This window comes from Callospermophilus lateralis, chromosome 17 (genome assembly GCF_048772815.1).
Source record: "Callospermophilus lateralis isolate mCalLat2 chromosome 17, mCalLat2.hap1, whole genome shotgun sequence".
NCBI classification, from domain to species: Eukaryota; Metazoa; Chordata; class Mammalia; order Rodentia; family Sciuridae; genus Callospermophilus; species Callospermophilus lateralis.
In genome coordinates, this window is record NC_135321.1 from 62,287,265 (window position 1) to 62,303,640 (window position 16,376).

At 34.8% G+C, this 16,376-nt stretch overlaps 1 pseudogene; it reads left to right on the forward strand.

The window, feature by feature from the left end:
• The first annotated feature begins 9,759 nt into the window (after positions 1-9,759).
• On the forward strand, positions 9,760-16,093 carry LOC143638114 (phospholipid-transporting ATPase IG-like; annotated as a pseudogene).
• The last annotated feature ends 283 nt before the right edge of the window (positions 16,094-16,376 follow it).

The window sequence follows — 16,376 nt, forward strand, 5'->3', positions numbered from 1 at the left end:
GGTGGGATTACAAATTGGTGCAGCCAATATAGAAAGCAGTGTGGAGATTCCTTGGAAATCTGGGAATGCAACCACCTTTTGAGCCAGCTATCCCTCTCCTCAAACTATACCCAAAGGACTTAAAAACAGCATGCTACAGGGACACAGTCACATCAATGTTTAGAGCAGCACAATTCACAATAGCTAGACTGTGGAGCCAACGCAGAGACCCTCAGCAGATGAATGAATTAAAAAAAAATGTGGCATATATACACAATGGAATTTTACTCAGAAATCAAAGAGAATAAACTCATGGCATTTGTAGGTAAATGGATGGCATTGGAGAAGATAATGCTAAGTGAGTTAGCCAAACACCCCAAAACAAATGCCAAATGTTTACTGTGATATAAGGAGGCTTATTTATAGTGGGGTTAGGATGAGGAGCATGGGATGACTAGATTAATTCTATATAGGGAGGAAGGGTGGGAGGGAAAGGGAGGGGACAAGAATTAGCAAGGATGATGGAATGTGATGGACATCATTATCCAAATAATGTCTACATACTTTATATACAACCATAGATATAAAAAATTGTAGTATATATGTGTAATAAGAATTGTCATGCAAAAAAGTACATGTATAAAGACATGAATTGGCATGAACATACTTTATATACAAAGATATGAAAAATTGTGCTCTATATGTTAAATAAGAATTGTAATCCATTCCTCTGTCATGTATTTTTTTAAAAAATAAAATCAATTAAAAAAAAAGAAATCCATTGGAGCAAATTGAAAGATTCTTAAAAATACTTGGCTGCAGTTTCATAAAGTTTATTCTGTAGCATAGAAAATGGGTGTAAGAAGTTGACTTCTTCATCCCTACACTTTAATGATGAGAGTTTCCCTCCTAGAACTTAATCACATTTCTTGTTGTCTTTGTGTTTTCAATTTTAATTGAGGTAGGGGGTAAAGAGAGTGGATCTGTTCACTTTAAGTCTCTGTAAATATACAAAAATAACTCTGAAAATGATTATATCAGATTATATCAGATTATATCAGATTACAAAGAGTGCAGCAATATTACAGTCTCTATAATATGCTAAATACTTTTTAAAAATATTGAGTAAAACAATGTGAAAACTGCACATAAAAACTAAAAGGCAGGCTGGAGTTGTGGCTCAGTTGTAGAGCACTCAGTGTGAGGCGCTGGGTTTGATCCTCAGTGCCACATAAAAATAAATAAATAAAATAAAGGTATTATATTGTGTTCATCTACAACTAAAATTTTTTTTTAAAAAAAAGACTAAAAGGTGCCCTGTAAATTTCAAGGTATTAATATAGTTTTAAGATTTTGAGTTGTATAACACATTTACCTCAAAATTATAAGAAATATATTTTTGATAAACCACTCAAAATACAAAATTCTATTTTGGAGGCAATAAAGTTTTGTTTTAAACATTGTTTTAGTTTAGGAATTATTTTGAAATGTTAGAGCTAACAGGATGAGTTTAAATATGTGGTTTTAGAGGTTTTTTTTTTTTTCCTAGAGCTATGTTATTGAAAAACCAAGGAATCCGTCTGTTTTAATGTTGCTTCATTTATACTTCTCTTCAGAGACAAGCAGTATTCTGCCTGGGCCTTTTCTGTGATGATTTAAAGGGATAATTCAGTAATAAACCCAGTTACTCAAGTCTTCTCTGATGCGATCCAGTAATTTCTCAGCATCTATTTCTTAAGAGTCTTTAAACCCTAAATCTGAATCTGAGTAATTCTCACATCCTTCCCCAAAATCAGTATCAAAGGACCATTTGGTCTGAATGAATACATGCAGCATTGAGCTTTTCATAAAGAGTGGAAGGTTTCTTTCAGGAAAGCTCCCAGTTTCCTGGTAACTAGCTTCTATATATAAATAGTATCCATTTGGTCAATAAGAATCAGGAGTTAAAAATCTGAGTCTCAACATCAGCATGCCTTTTTTTTTCTTGTTTCATAATCTGCTTTTTCTGTTTCCATTGTATCAGATAATTGAGGCAAAGATAGGTAGAGATGTTATAGACTGAATATTTTGCTCAGTTGACTTCTGACTCACTTTACTTATGACATTAGTCACTTAATTCTAACATCCTTACCCATAAAATATACTTAAAATCAATAGGAAGGTGGAACTTAACATGTTTAATTAGAGGTACCACTTAATTTATTTTAAGGATGTGGACACATAAACATTTTATCACAGTTTAAGTATTAATTAACAGAAGAATAAACACCCAGATAACCTGGTGATTTTCCTCTGGACCAAGAAAACCAATATCTAGTTATAGAAGGAAAAACATATCTTTTAATACAAGGACAATGTTGAGACTTAGAAATGAAGTTACTTTTCCTTTTGCTAGGCTTTTACATTTTAAATGGGTAGTTCATTCTCATTTTACAAAGTTTTCATTCCTATGCTGCTGTTAGCTATTTGCTTTGTTCTTTGTTGTGGTGGTTTGTACTGCTAAGTTTCTTGTGTTTCGTGTTTCTCCTATATTAGAGGAAATAATTCACCTGTGTATGTGTGAAAGTTCTAGTTAGTATTCATTTAGAGTTAGCTTGGTTACTTTAAAATTGTAGTTTCTTTATCCTAAAGCTTTCACTTGAAGGGCTCAAGTTGTAAAAACTATTAAATGTTATAGTGTTTATTTCAGTAAAATCTCTGCATTGTTTAATGAAAATGAAATAAAATATTGTACAATTTAAGCTGGTAAAATAAATTTATACCTGGATTTTTAGAAAAGTAATTATTATTTCCATGTTCAGAATATTTTATTTGCTTAATTATAAATATTGATATAAAATGACTATTTTCTATTTTTAGCAGAAAACATTAATCAAAAAATGACCATGCATCTTTTTGTAAGAAAAACAAAAAAATCTCTATTTATACTGGACACACACATTAGAATTGACATCCTTCTTCTGACATGCTTTATAAAGAAGACAGTGTTCAGGGAGATTACTCCTTTCCATCAGTGACTGAGCTCAGAAGCCAAGTTCTATGACTCTTGGTCTATGTGTTTCCTCTTCCTTGTTGTTTTAAATCTAAGACATGTTGAAACTGTGCTGATAAAGTACAGAATGTGTGATTCCATCTTTTTTTTGTGATGAATGTTGATACAATAAATGCTTCACTTGGGAATACTCACTCCACAGCCCAGATTACAGTATCTGCATTATCTATTCAGGAAAATAAACTGAGGACCTTACTCAATCACTATATTGGAGAAACACAAGTCTCAGGTTGGAGAACATTTCCTGAAATAATGCTTACACTGATTTGGCATTATCTTCTCTTATTGATCCATTTCCAGTAGGAATCATAAGCTAATTACTTCTATTGCACCATCCTGACAGGGACTATCAGTTATTGCATTATCTTTTAAAAATTTATTTATTTTTATTCTTTTTAGTTATACATGACAGTAGAGTATAGTTTGACATATTTATACAAACATGGAGCACATCTTACTCTAATTAGGATCCCAGTCTTGTGATTGTATATAATGTAGAGCTTCACCGTTGTGTATTCATATATGAACATAGAAAACTTATGTAGAATCATTCCACTGTCTTTTCTATTGCTGTTTCCCCTCTCTTCCCTTCCTTCCCTTTGGTCTAATTCACTGAACTATTACCTTGTACCCTTGTTTGTTAGCATCCACATATGGGAGTCATTAGTGCTTTTAAATCTAGTCAGATTAGAGAAGCAATTCCAGCAACCCCAGAATCCACTCAAGAAACTCTTCCTTAACATTTTGCTCTTTTAGAGCTATTCTTATTAGCAAAGTAGTAGCTGCTGTACAAAACTGTAAATGCTACACCTTCATGTGACTATTGGCACAGTGGGTTTGCCTATGCCAACATTACCACAAACGTGAGTTGTGTTGCTCTGTGATGTCACTAGGCCATAGGAACTTTTCAGCTTCATTATAATCATGTGAAGTCACCTTCATATATGTGGTCTGTGGTTGTCAGATATGTCCTAAGGCTGTGCATAACCATATATGAATTGAAATGATCATGGGGTCCCTAACTTCATTCAGAGGTGGAGGCCAGTGCATTTCCACATCATAGCATCTTTCTGGGTTATTCCCTGCTTCTCTTTTCATAGGGAACACAGACATAGTGGTCACCAAATTCCTGTACTGCACACTTGTAATAGAGCAGTTACCAATAAACATATAGTTTATTCATGTTTTCCCTTTTGTAAATTATATATATATATATATATATATATATATATATATAATTTTTATTAATTTATCTACTTCAATTCTTTTTATTACATAATTTTAAAAAATGTTTGTTTTATTTCGAATTTTTTATTTATTTACAAGAAACTTAATTGTGTGTTTTTTAGATGTTTAAATAATAGTGCAGTATTATTTAGGTCTGTCTGGTTTTGATTGCTCATATTTATCAATAGGATTTTCAACCTAACTCATTTTGTACATGTAATTCATTTTCATTAATTTCCCAACTACTTCTAAATTTTCTTTTGATTTCATCTTTAAAACAAGTTGCTTAAAAGGATATATTCATTTTGCTTTTCATTTTGTAATTGTAGGTATTTTTTTCTCATTTTTGTCTATTTATCCATCAGAATCAGGAATTATAACCTATAAAGAACTCATAAATATTTTTCTTGGTGGTCTAATTAAAGTGTGGTAACTTTTAAAAATGTTTTTATTAGTGCACTATAATTATACATAATATATCATTTTGATATATTCATATATTCATGTAATGCAATTTTCTCAATTTCAGGCTCCACTACTTCTATTTTCCTTGCTTCTTCCCTTTTTCTGTTCCTCTTTCTCTACTGTTTGTCTATTTATTTATTGTTTTTTAATTAGTGTTTTATATATATATATATATATATGTAAAATAGTGTTATATATATATTAATTATTTATATTTATATATATAAAAGTGGAATTCACTGTGTTATATTCATAAATATAATTACATGTATATATAATTTCATTGCATAGTTTCTTCCCTCTCCCAGTCCCTCCTCTCTCTCCTTTAATCCCTTTCCTCTACTCCACTGATTTTCTTTCTATTTTCATGGGATCCATACCCTTTTCTTCCCCTTATTTCACTCTTCTCTTCCACTTGTGAGAAAACATTCCAACCTTGACTTTCTGCATCTGGCTTATTTCACTTGGCATGATGTTTTCCAATTCCATCAATATGCCAACAAATGACATAGTTTTACTCTTTCTTATGACTGAGTAAAACTCTATATTGTGTGTATATGTGTGTATAAATATATATATACCATGCTTTCTTTATCCATTTATTGATGGGCATCTAGGCTTCTTCCATAATTTGGCTCTTGCAAATTGTGTTGCTATAAACATTAATATGCTATGGTATCCTGATTTTAGTTCTTTTGGATAAATAACAAGGAGTGAGATATCTGCATCAGGTGATGGTTCCATTCCTAGATTTTTCAGGAATCTCTATACTGTTTTCCAAAGTGATTGTATTAATTTGCAGTACATCTACAATGAATAAGTGTAACTTTTTTCCACACCATCACCAGCATTTATTATTATTTGTATTCTTGATGATTGTCATTCTAACTAGAGTGAGATGAAGTCTCAATGTAGCTTTGATTTGCATTTCCATGATTGCTAAAAATGTTGAATATTTTTTCATATTCATACTTCATATATTTGTTGATTTTTTGTATAATGCATGGTAATTTTTATATTTGTTCCAATTGTATACATTATCATTGCTGTACTCATAAATTTAATCATGAATAAGAATACATGATATATCTTCCTCATCTCTTGAAAGATTAACATTTGTGCATCTACATATTTGGAGACTTTATTTACTTGAAAGTGATGTTACATGTGTAAGCATATAGGCATAAATATATCTTCCTTATAGAAGTATTTTTCCATTCTTTTATTTTCAATGTTTCTATGTCATTATTTGGAATGAGTTTTATGTAAATATCCTTTAGATTTGTATCTCTCCCATTTCATAAATCTGCCCTTCAATAAGAGATTAATTAAATTCTACCCCTTTGCATGTTTGTCTTAAAAATCTGGCGCTCTTTCTGCCTCTGTGTTTTCAATTTGCCATGCTTTCAAAGTAATTATAAATATATGTGTGCATATTTGTGCACACACATATATGCTACATGTGCTCATAAATATATAATTTATAACCAATTGAATATGGATATAATTTAATTTCCTGACATTTGCTCAAGTCTCAAGAGTTATTTAATTCTCCTTTTTTTATTCCTGTAGAAGTTTGAAACTTACACATCCCATATCTGTTCTTTGGGGGATTGCTACTACATAGAAATTTAATTTACCTTGTGCTTCTGTCCTTACCCAGGGTTGATGGATCCTCCACCCAGTCAGAACTAGAACCTCCATACATGTTGCTTTCTTTATCAGCCTACAGACACAGACTCCTACAAAACTGATACTCAGGTTGTCACTTTAAACTTAGTTGTAGACATTAAATGGTTATCGATATTTTGGCTTAATCTTGTGTTTTGCTCCACTGGCCACAGTGCTGCCTTGGGGGAGTCTGCCTGGGACCATTGAGCTTACAAATACCACTTTTTTTTTTCGGAAATTAACATTTTCAAGGTTTTATATGGTTGGATAACCTATAGACAGAGGGCAGTAGGAATCATCATAGAGACAAAAAAACCTAATTAGGCCAACCTTTAAATAATCTTCATGTAACATAATACTTTCCAGTAGGGATCTTAGAGCTCATAAAAGTATGACACAGGAAAATATGGCATTTGTCCTATGAGCTCCCAGGAGGAAATTTCAGCATAGCAACAGACTACACTGTAGGTTCCTATAGTAAGCACCCTATTAGAAATCTCTCCAAAGGGTCTGCTGCTTTCCTTCTGTGTCCTTACCCAAGAAAGAGTTTTTCATCTAACCGTGACTTTGATGTAATTGCCTTAGTTCTGTTTGGTGTAACACTTCTATAAAAAATCCCCCAAATCTTTGATACTTGTGTCCTCTGTAGAACACACAGACTTAAATGCTACTTGTTCTTGACTTAGTTGTATATTGGATATGCTTGAGAACTTTTAATGGTCCTCATCAGCAATTGAGAGTCTAATTTAATTGGTCCAGGATAGGCTGCATAACAGGTCTTTTGAAAGCTCCCAGGTGATACTATAGTATTGAGAACAGAGAGGCACAAACTGTCTATAGATAGGTAAAATTTACTTCTCAACTAATTATGCATTCATTGATGGCAAGGACTAATGCATAAGTCTAATTGTTGGTTTCAACCTATCTTGTATCCTGGCTTTCTTGGGCAGGTTCCTGGTGGGGACCCTGGGCTCAGATCTGCTGCCCATACTCCTGTACCTGAGTTCTTAACCTGAGATCCTGAGCTCAGCATCTTGATGGAGTCCTCAGCCCAGTTCATCTGCGCTCACCTGGAGGGATGACTCACTGATTCAATGAACCAGCAGAATCATTAAAGTATGGTGGAAACCTTGTTCAGATGCAGCACCATATTGTGCTCCCTGTGACTCCTTAAGAGTACAGATGGTCCTTAAGATATATGAAGGGTCAAGGTACCACCAGATTCACCTGTGATATGCATGCTCATGCCTTAAAAAAATCTACTTTTTCTATGCCAGAGAAAATGAACCAATCAACATACAAATAGAATTTTTCAAACTAATGTCAGATAGGAATCCAATTTATTTGGGCTGGATTTAAACCACATCTGCCATGGCTAAAGTTGGATAAATTTCCCTAACTTTGTTCCCACACTCTTCCTTTTTGCTCTGTTGTGGCTTTTTCTTAGCCTAACCTTGTTTTATGGCTACTAGTGTATGTGAACCAATGCAAGTTCCCTAAGAACCACATATTTGCCTCAGTTAGCTTTGTGCCTCATCTCTTTCTTCTTTTATCTTCTCTTAGTAGGTTCTGCTCCTGTTTTCAGAATAAATGATTGATGAACTGAGTTACAGTGATTTAAATTCTGTGATAAAGGTAATATAAGGTAGAGGAGAGAGGATGAAAGTAGAGAGAAAATGATCTAATGCCCCAAATTTTAAATTGGATCTTGTATGGAGGGTCTCTAAGACCGCCCCCCCAATCTGATGATTTACGAGGAGGACTTGGAGAACATAGTATACAGTTTCATTCATAGCTAGAATTTATTACGACAAGAGATACAAAGCAAAATCAGCAAGGAAGAGACACAGTGGTAAAGTCTGCAAGATATAGGTACAAGCACCTGAGATACTTCTTCCAGGGGAGTCACACAAAGGAAGCTTAACTCCTCCAGTACTGTGAAATATTACCCATCAGGGAATCTAACCTGAGCCTAGAAGTCCAAGATTTTAATGGGGCACATGTCATGTAGGCATCCTCAGTCTAGCATGCACTCCAATTCCAGACTTTCAGAAGGAAAGAAGGCATTCAGCAAAACTCACTCTGTTCAATACTTTAGGCAGAGCAAGCCACTATCATCATCATCAGAGTTGTGGGCATTTTCCTCAAATCCAAGTTCTTGGATGCCAGGCAAGAGCCAACATTGTAAGAATGCCATTCTAAGGGTACCAACAAGTCTCTCTATGATAACTCTTGCCCAAACAGACTCCATCATTTTCATGTTTATAGTATCTTGCACATTCCCTCACATTCCAGCCAATTTTCAAATAGTTTCTTATCCTATGTTGTATGCTGGGGACAAAAATGTAATGAACAAAAAATTCCATTTATCAAATAACTTGCTGTCTGTCCAGCAGAAGAAACTAACAAAGAAAGGAACAAGTAGAGTACAGTATGGTAAGCACTAAATAGTATTAATACATTTGAGAATGATTGGTGGAATGAATGCTTGAGAATATATGCTTGAAGCAGGAACATGCTTCCTGATATTTATCCCATTTGTAGAATAAAATATACAGTGTTGTAATATTTGTTAAATTTCTAGGAAATTAGCTTACAAATATGTTTGTTTGATAGTCGTAGAGGGGAAAAAGAGAAAGTTTTTTGAAGCTCATACATCCAATCAGGACCTGGTGGCTCACACTTGTAATCCCAGAACTTGGAAATCTGAGGCAGGAGGATTGCAAGTTCAAGGCCAGCCTCAGCACAGTAGCAAGACCCAAGCAACTTAGTGAGACTCTGTCTCAAAATTAAAAAGAAAAAGGGCTAGGACTGTATTCAGTGATACATTTCCCCTGGGTTTAATACCCATCACCAAAAAAAAAAAATGAAAAAAGAAAATTCACATCATATCCCATCAGAACTGAAATACACAGAAGTCAACCTTGACACAAAGTTTTAAAAATTAGTCAGGTTGCCATAAAGCAGACAAGGACAGTGAGCCCCAAGGAGATATAAAGCAAGGATCATGGGTTTCAACCCATCAGAGGTTTTCTCTGGGTAAAAGTTGGCTTCATGAAGTCTTATTATAAATGAGAGGAAACAAAGTTATCTATGAATTCACTCTGGCTCTAAAATGTGAGATAAATAACTAATTAGAAAATGCCAGAAGGACAGATTGGTTAGACAATATCCAAAAGCATTTTTGTGTTTAGAATAAATGTTAAAATATAATTTTGTGTTAACCTAAATATTAATATTTCTCCCCTTTTAGCTTTAACATTGACCTACAACTATAAATTCATCAAAGCTTCAGGATCTGCTCCCAATCATCAAGTAGAAATGGATCTAGATTTCACCTTAAAATCTAATAATCTATCTTCTCTATGCCAGTGGCTTCTGTTAACATCTATGAAGAGAATGAGCATTGCATCCCCAGTCTCAGCTTGGAAGTGTGGATTGCTTGTCCACCTCGTCAGGAATCATCAAATACACCACAGACCATCATGTGGGAAATGGATCCCTTGACTCCACACCTAGTCTTTTGGGTGAGGGCATTATTATCTTACCAGCTGTACAAGGCAGACCCAACAGTGTCCCTGACATCCTTGTCTCCCAATATCTAGTCATTCTGGTCCTCTCCTAAGGCTGCTTCAAATCCAGCCATGAAGTCTTTGCTCCCACATCTTCCAAATCTTTCTGACCTTTTCTTGCCCTCAGCAGAGACACAAGCCTCCACCCTTGACTTCTGTCATGCACTCTCTTGCAGCCAGGGTGGTCTTCTCAGAAGTGTGCCAAGTTAGTCAATCTCCTGCTTACTGCATTGTGATTGTTCATGAGGTGAAGGTGAGGGCCCTGATTAAGACCAACACAACCTTTCACTTCCAGCATCAGCAGCAACATTTATGGATAAACAGATATGGATGGACACACACACACACACACACACACACACACACACACACACCATGAGTATTAAATTTGATAATTAAAATATAATGGCTCAAAATATATTTTGGTTCTTCTTCTCTCATTGGTCAGTCTAAGAGATACACTTCCTCTAGTTTTCAGGGCTGAGATTAACTATTAGAAATTAAGGTAATCTGAATTTGTAATATGGCTATGCCCTTCAGAGAGGAGCTATCTACTTTGCCCCCTAATATTTATGGAAACTATATTTTATTGAGGTAAAGTTTACATACTCATTAAGGTAAAGCTTGTATTTATTAAGCAGTCATTTCCTATTCTCCCATCCCTCCACCTTCTGGCCACTATGAACCTTTCTATCTCCATAGATTTACCTAATCTGGACATTACATATAAATGTAATCATACACCATTTTATTTTTAGTATCTTAACATGTCAGAAATTTCAATTATTAAAAGTGAGAAAAAAGAACACTTAACCAAATCCTGTATACAGAATTCCTTGTACAGATTTTCATTGATTTTTGGGAAGCTTATTGCAAAAAGTAACTTTAGAGCATTACCCATAGCTTAATTAATGTTAATACTAGTAGTAATCACAATGTATTAGCTAACTGAATAGAAATTTGAAAAAGTTGCATTTTCCACATCTCAGTCATCCAAGTAGTTGTTTAATAAATGAGAGACAGGTTGTCACTGGAAATTAAAAGAATATTGTCAGCCTTTTTCATAGCATCCCTGAATCTTACTATCACTTTCCAAAGAGATGAATTACTCATAAAACAAACGCCCATGAGATGGTTTGTTTTGTTTTGTTTTTTCTTTTTGGTGGTGCTGGGGAATTGAACCCAGGTTTTCACACATGCTAGGCAAGGGCTCCACCACTGAGCTACATCCCTATTCTGAGAAGAATTTTTAAAAGCACTAAAGGAATTTTAACATGATCTATTAATGATATCCACAGTGAGATTCCTGAGTATAATATTATATGAGCTGCATATATTTGAAAATGAAAAACCACTCTTTGCTTCCCTTTCCTTGTCTGCAAAGTGGACACCATAGCTGCTCCTGATTCATGGCATTTTTGTGCTGAGTATGTGTTTATATAAAAGCTGGGATTGTGGCTCAGGGGTAGAGCACTCACCTAGCACAGGCAGGACCCAGGTTCAATCCTCAGCACCACATAAAAATAAAGACCATAATCACCTAAAAAATAAATATTTTAAAAAATCACTTATTGTTGTTATTGTCATTACTACTGATTATTTTTTATATATTCTATTTAAATCCCCATAATTTCATGTCTAAAGAACTCACAAGCAATACTGAATACAGATTTAATAATAACATGTATAGTCTTTGGTAGATTAAGTAGATAAAAGAATTTTTAAGTAGTAGATGTGTCTTTTATATTGCATCATAAATATATTCACATTTGTATATTGAATTCCAGCATTATTTTTTTGATGGTTTGTAGAGCAGCTACACTTTATTTACATATGAAGACAAGACAGACTTTCTTAACCAAAGCTAGAAAAAATATGAAGTTATGTGAATACTAAAACCTTTGTGTTCATATAGAAAGTTATCATTAAGTCATAAAAAATATTCTATACCATGAGTTTCTGTATTTATACAAAACAAATACCACATAAAGCTTATTTAAAGTGGAACAAACCAAAATAATCTTATGTATCAATTTTTTTAACTTTAGAAACAGTTAAAATTGTCCAATTTAAAAAAGCATAAAACTTTCTTAACTTTAGGCAGTTGCCTTTATATTCTGCTATTTAACTTTAAGTAAAAGGAAATAGCTTAACTCTGCATAGCTTAATAACAACAGACAGTCCAAGGAAAACTGATTAAGATATTAACAATTTTTACTGTCAGGCAATTTATAAATATTTTCTAATTCAAAACAGTTTATCAGCTTAGATGTTTCTGAACTGTCAACATAATTGTTATATATGTTTCCAATTTCCCTTGTCTTTATACAGCAGTAGCATCATGTAACTGCAAGTTGTAAGACACATAAATGACATCATCTGCAAAGAAAATAAATAATGATCAAATACCATCCCTATCCTCAGGAGAAAGTGGTGACTTATTGAGTGACTTGTTACAAAGTCCTACTTCAGCCAAATTGTTGAATCATGCAGTTCCCATCCTCTAAGCTGAGAGAGAGCATATTTATTCCCTTGCCTTGGAGTGCCTGACCCACCTCTTCAGTTGTATTTCTCTGCCTGCCAGCATCACCCCATCTCTCCTCATCTACATCTTCCATTTTGCATGAATTGGCTGTGACATCTGGACCAGAAAGATAGCATCAGTGAATGGCAGCAGCCAGAACTATGTCTTGGGTCAGGAGCATTGGCTGGCTCGGGGGGTCCTGGCTGTCCTGCATCAATGAACTCATGTCCAAGAACTCTGTGCTCATGGAATTCAAGGAGTATTTTCTGCATATGTTCCAGCAGACTTTCTACTTCCTGCAGAAAAATCACCAAGGATAACAATGCCCACACAGTGAAGAGCAGGCTAGAAGAGCTGATGAGAGAGTGTAAGGAAAAGGAAAAGGAAAAGAAAGGAAAAGAAAGATCTGAGGTGGTACAGGAACTGAGACTGCTGTTTCTACATAGGCAAGAACAGAAGAGGTTCATGGAGGTATAGGAGTTACAATCGCCCTTTATCACTTCGTGTTGCTTGACAATTTTTACTATTTGACTTTTTCCAAGTGAACATCATGCAATGTAGGGCGATTGTAATGCAGATGAAACCTTCCTCTGTGATCTTATTCTTCTATCATCCGGTACCATTGATGAAACCTGTTGTCACTACAGCTAGTCTTGATGGGGAATCTAACTGAAAGACAGATTATGCAGTATGGGAAACCATTGCAATGTGCACAGCTGAGTCCAGCGATAACCTCCAAGCAGTGATTGAACAGCCTCAACTTGACCTATACAAGTGTGTTGGGCAAATCAATATCTATAGTAATAGTCTTGAGACTGTTGCCAGGCCTTTAGGACCTGAAAATCGTTTGATGAAGGGAGCTACATTTAAAAAAAACCAAGAAGATACATGGAGTTGCTGTTTACACTGGGATGGAAACCAAAATGGCTCTGAACTATCAAGGGAAATCTCAAAAATGTTCTGCTGTTGAAAAATACATTAATGCCTCCTTGATGGTATATTTATTTATCTTATTCACTAAAGCTGCAGGATGCACTACTCTATCATAGGTATGGTAAAGTACCCCATACAATGAATGAACCTTGGTATAACCAAAAGACACAGAAAGAAATGGAGACTTTAAATGTTTTAAAAATGCTCACTGACTTCCTATCTTTTATGGTTCTATTCAACTTTATCATCCCTGTCTCCATGTATATCACAGTAGAAATGCAGAAATTCTTGGGCTTCTTCTTCATCTCATGGGATAAAAACTTTTATGATGAAGAAATTAATGAAGGAGGCTTGGTTAACACATCAGAACTCAATGAAGAACTCGGTCAGGTGGATTATGTGCTTACAGATAAGACTGGAACACTTACTGAAAATATCATGTAATTTATTGAATGCTGCATAGATGGGTACAAATATAAAGGTGTAATTCAGGAAGTTGATGGATTATTTTAGACATTTAACATAACAAAGCAGATAAAAATCAAGAAGAACACTTTCTGCATGTCGTATGTTTAGAAATGAAAAGAAATGATGCTGTTGATGGAGCTACAGAATAAGCTAAATTAACCTATATCTTCTCCTCACCAGATAAAATAGCTTTGGTGAAAGGAGCCAAAAAGTATGGGTTCACAATTTTCGGAAGTCAGAATGAATGTAAGAGACTAGAAAACTAAAGAAAAAAAATAGAAGAGTATGCACTTCTGCACTTCTTCACTCCTTAAACTTTGATTCCATCCACCAATGTCTGAGGGTAATTGTGAAAACTCAAGGAGGAAACATACTTCTTTTGTTTTTTTTTTTTTTTTTTTAAAGGAGCAGATTCAGCAGTTTTCCCAGGGTTAAAAAAAAAAAAAAAACCATGAAATTGAGTTTTAGCTCATGTGGAATGTAATGCAATGGATGGGTATAAGACACTGTGTGTGGCCTTCAAAGAAATTACTCCAGATGACTATGAAATAATTAAGACAGTTTATGGAGGCAAATATGGCCTTATAAGACAGAGAAAAAAGATGGAAAAGGTTTTTGATGATATTGAGACAAACATGAATTTAATTTGAGCCACTGCAGTGGAAGACAAGCTACAAGATCAAGCTGCAGAGACCAATGAAACTCTGCATGCAGTCGGCCTGAAAGTCTGGGTGCTTACTGGGGCCAAGATGGAGACAGCCAAATCCACATGCTATGCCTGTTACCTTTTCCAAACTTGCACTGAGCTCTTAGAATTGGCCACAAAATCTCTTGAAGAAAGTGAAAGGAAAGAAGATGGATTCCATGAATTGTTGTTAGAATATTGGAAGAAGTTGCTGCATGAATTTTTCTAAAAGTACTAGAAGCCTTAAAAAAGCATGGACAGAACATCAAGAATATGGATTAATCATTGATGATTCCACATTCTCATTTATACTAAATTCTAGTCAGGACTCTAGTTTAAACAATTATGAAAGCATTTTCCTACAAATTTGCATGAAGTGCATTGCAGTACTTTGTTGCTGGAAGGCACCGTTAGAGAAAGCCCAGATTGTCAGAATGGTGAAGAATTAAAAGGCAGCCCAGTAACACTGTCCATCAGTGATGGTGCCAACAATGTTAGCATGATCTTGGAATCCCATGTGGGCATGGGTAAAGAAGGTAGCCGAGCAGCCAGGAACATGATTATTCTGCTCCCAGGTTTAAACATTTTTTTTTAAAGAGAGAGTGAGAGAGGAGAGAGAGAGAGAGAGAATTTTTAAATATTTATTTATTTATTTTTATAGTTATCGGCGGACACAACATCTTTGTACATGGTGCTGAGAGTCGAACCCGGGCCGCACGCATACCAGGCGAGCACGCTACCACTTGAGCCACATCCCCAGCCTCTGGGTTTAAACATTTAAAGAAACTATTATTGGCTCACGGACATCTATACTATGTGAGAATAGCACATCTTGCACAATGTTTCTTCTATAAGAACTTTGTTTCATTTTGCCACAGTTTTTATACTAGTTCTTCTGGGGATTCTCACAATAGCCACTGTATGATGCTACTTACAATGTACAATATCCACTTCACCTCCCTGCCCATTCTAGCCTACAGTCTCCTGGAATGGCACATCAACATTGACACTCTGACCTCACATCCATGATTGTATATGAAAATTTCTGGTAATGCTATGCTAGAGTTGGGCCCCTTCTTGGAGTGAACATTTCTGGCTGCCTTTGAAGGGACAATATTCTTCTTTGGGACTTGCTCTCTCTTTCAGACTGCATCTCTAGAAGATAATGGAAAGTAAACAGAAACTGGACTTTTGGAACCATTGTTTTTACAGTCTTAGTATTCACTATAACTCTGAAGCTTGCCTTGGATACTCAATTCTGGACATAGATAAATCATTTGGGGTTCTTTAGCCTTTTATGTCTTTTTCTCATCCTTCTGGGGAGGAATTATTTGGCCTTTTCTCAAACAACAGAGAATGTATTTCATATTTGCTCAAATGCTGTCTCCTATATCCACATGGTTGCCATAATTCTTCTAATATTTATCAGCCTTTTCCCTGAGATTCTCCTAATAGTATTAAGGAATGTAAAAAGAATAAATGTCAGGATTCATCATTTAATTTTCTCTTCTGCATAAAAAGTAAAAACTTCATTATCCAATGCGGATGAATTCAAATCTTTAACTGTCTATGTTATTGTCCCAGAAGCATATTGACAGTGGTTACAGCTGAACAAAAAAACACGAAGAAAGCACCACAAAAAGTCATCATCTCAGGATATTCCATATGCAACAAAACTAAACCACTCTCTTAGGTATAGGGTTCAGAATAAATGTTCATTAAAATGCCAATTACTCTTCTAAGCATTTACAATTATTGTAATTAGCCATTATGGCCAAAGTTCTAAGTTAAGAATTTATG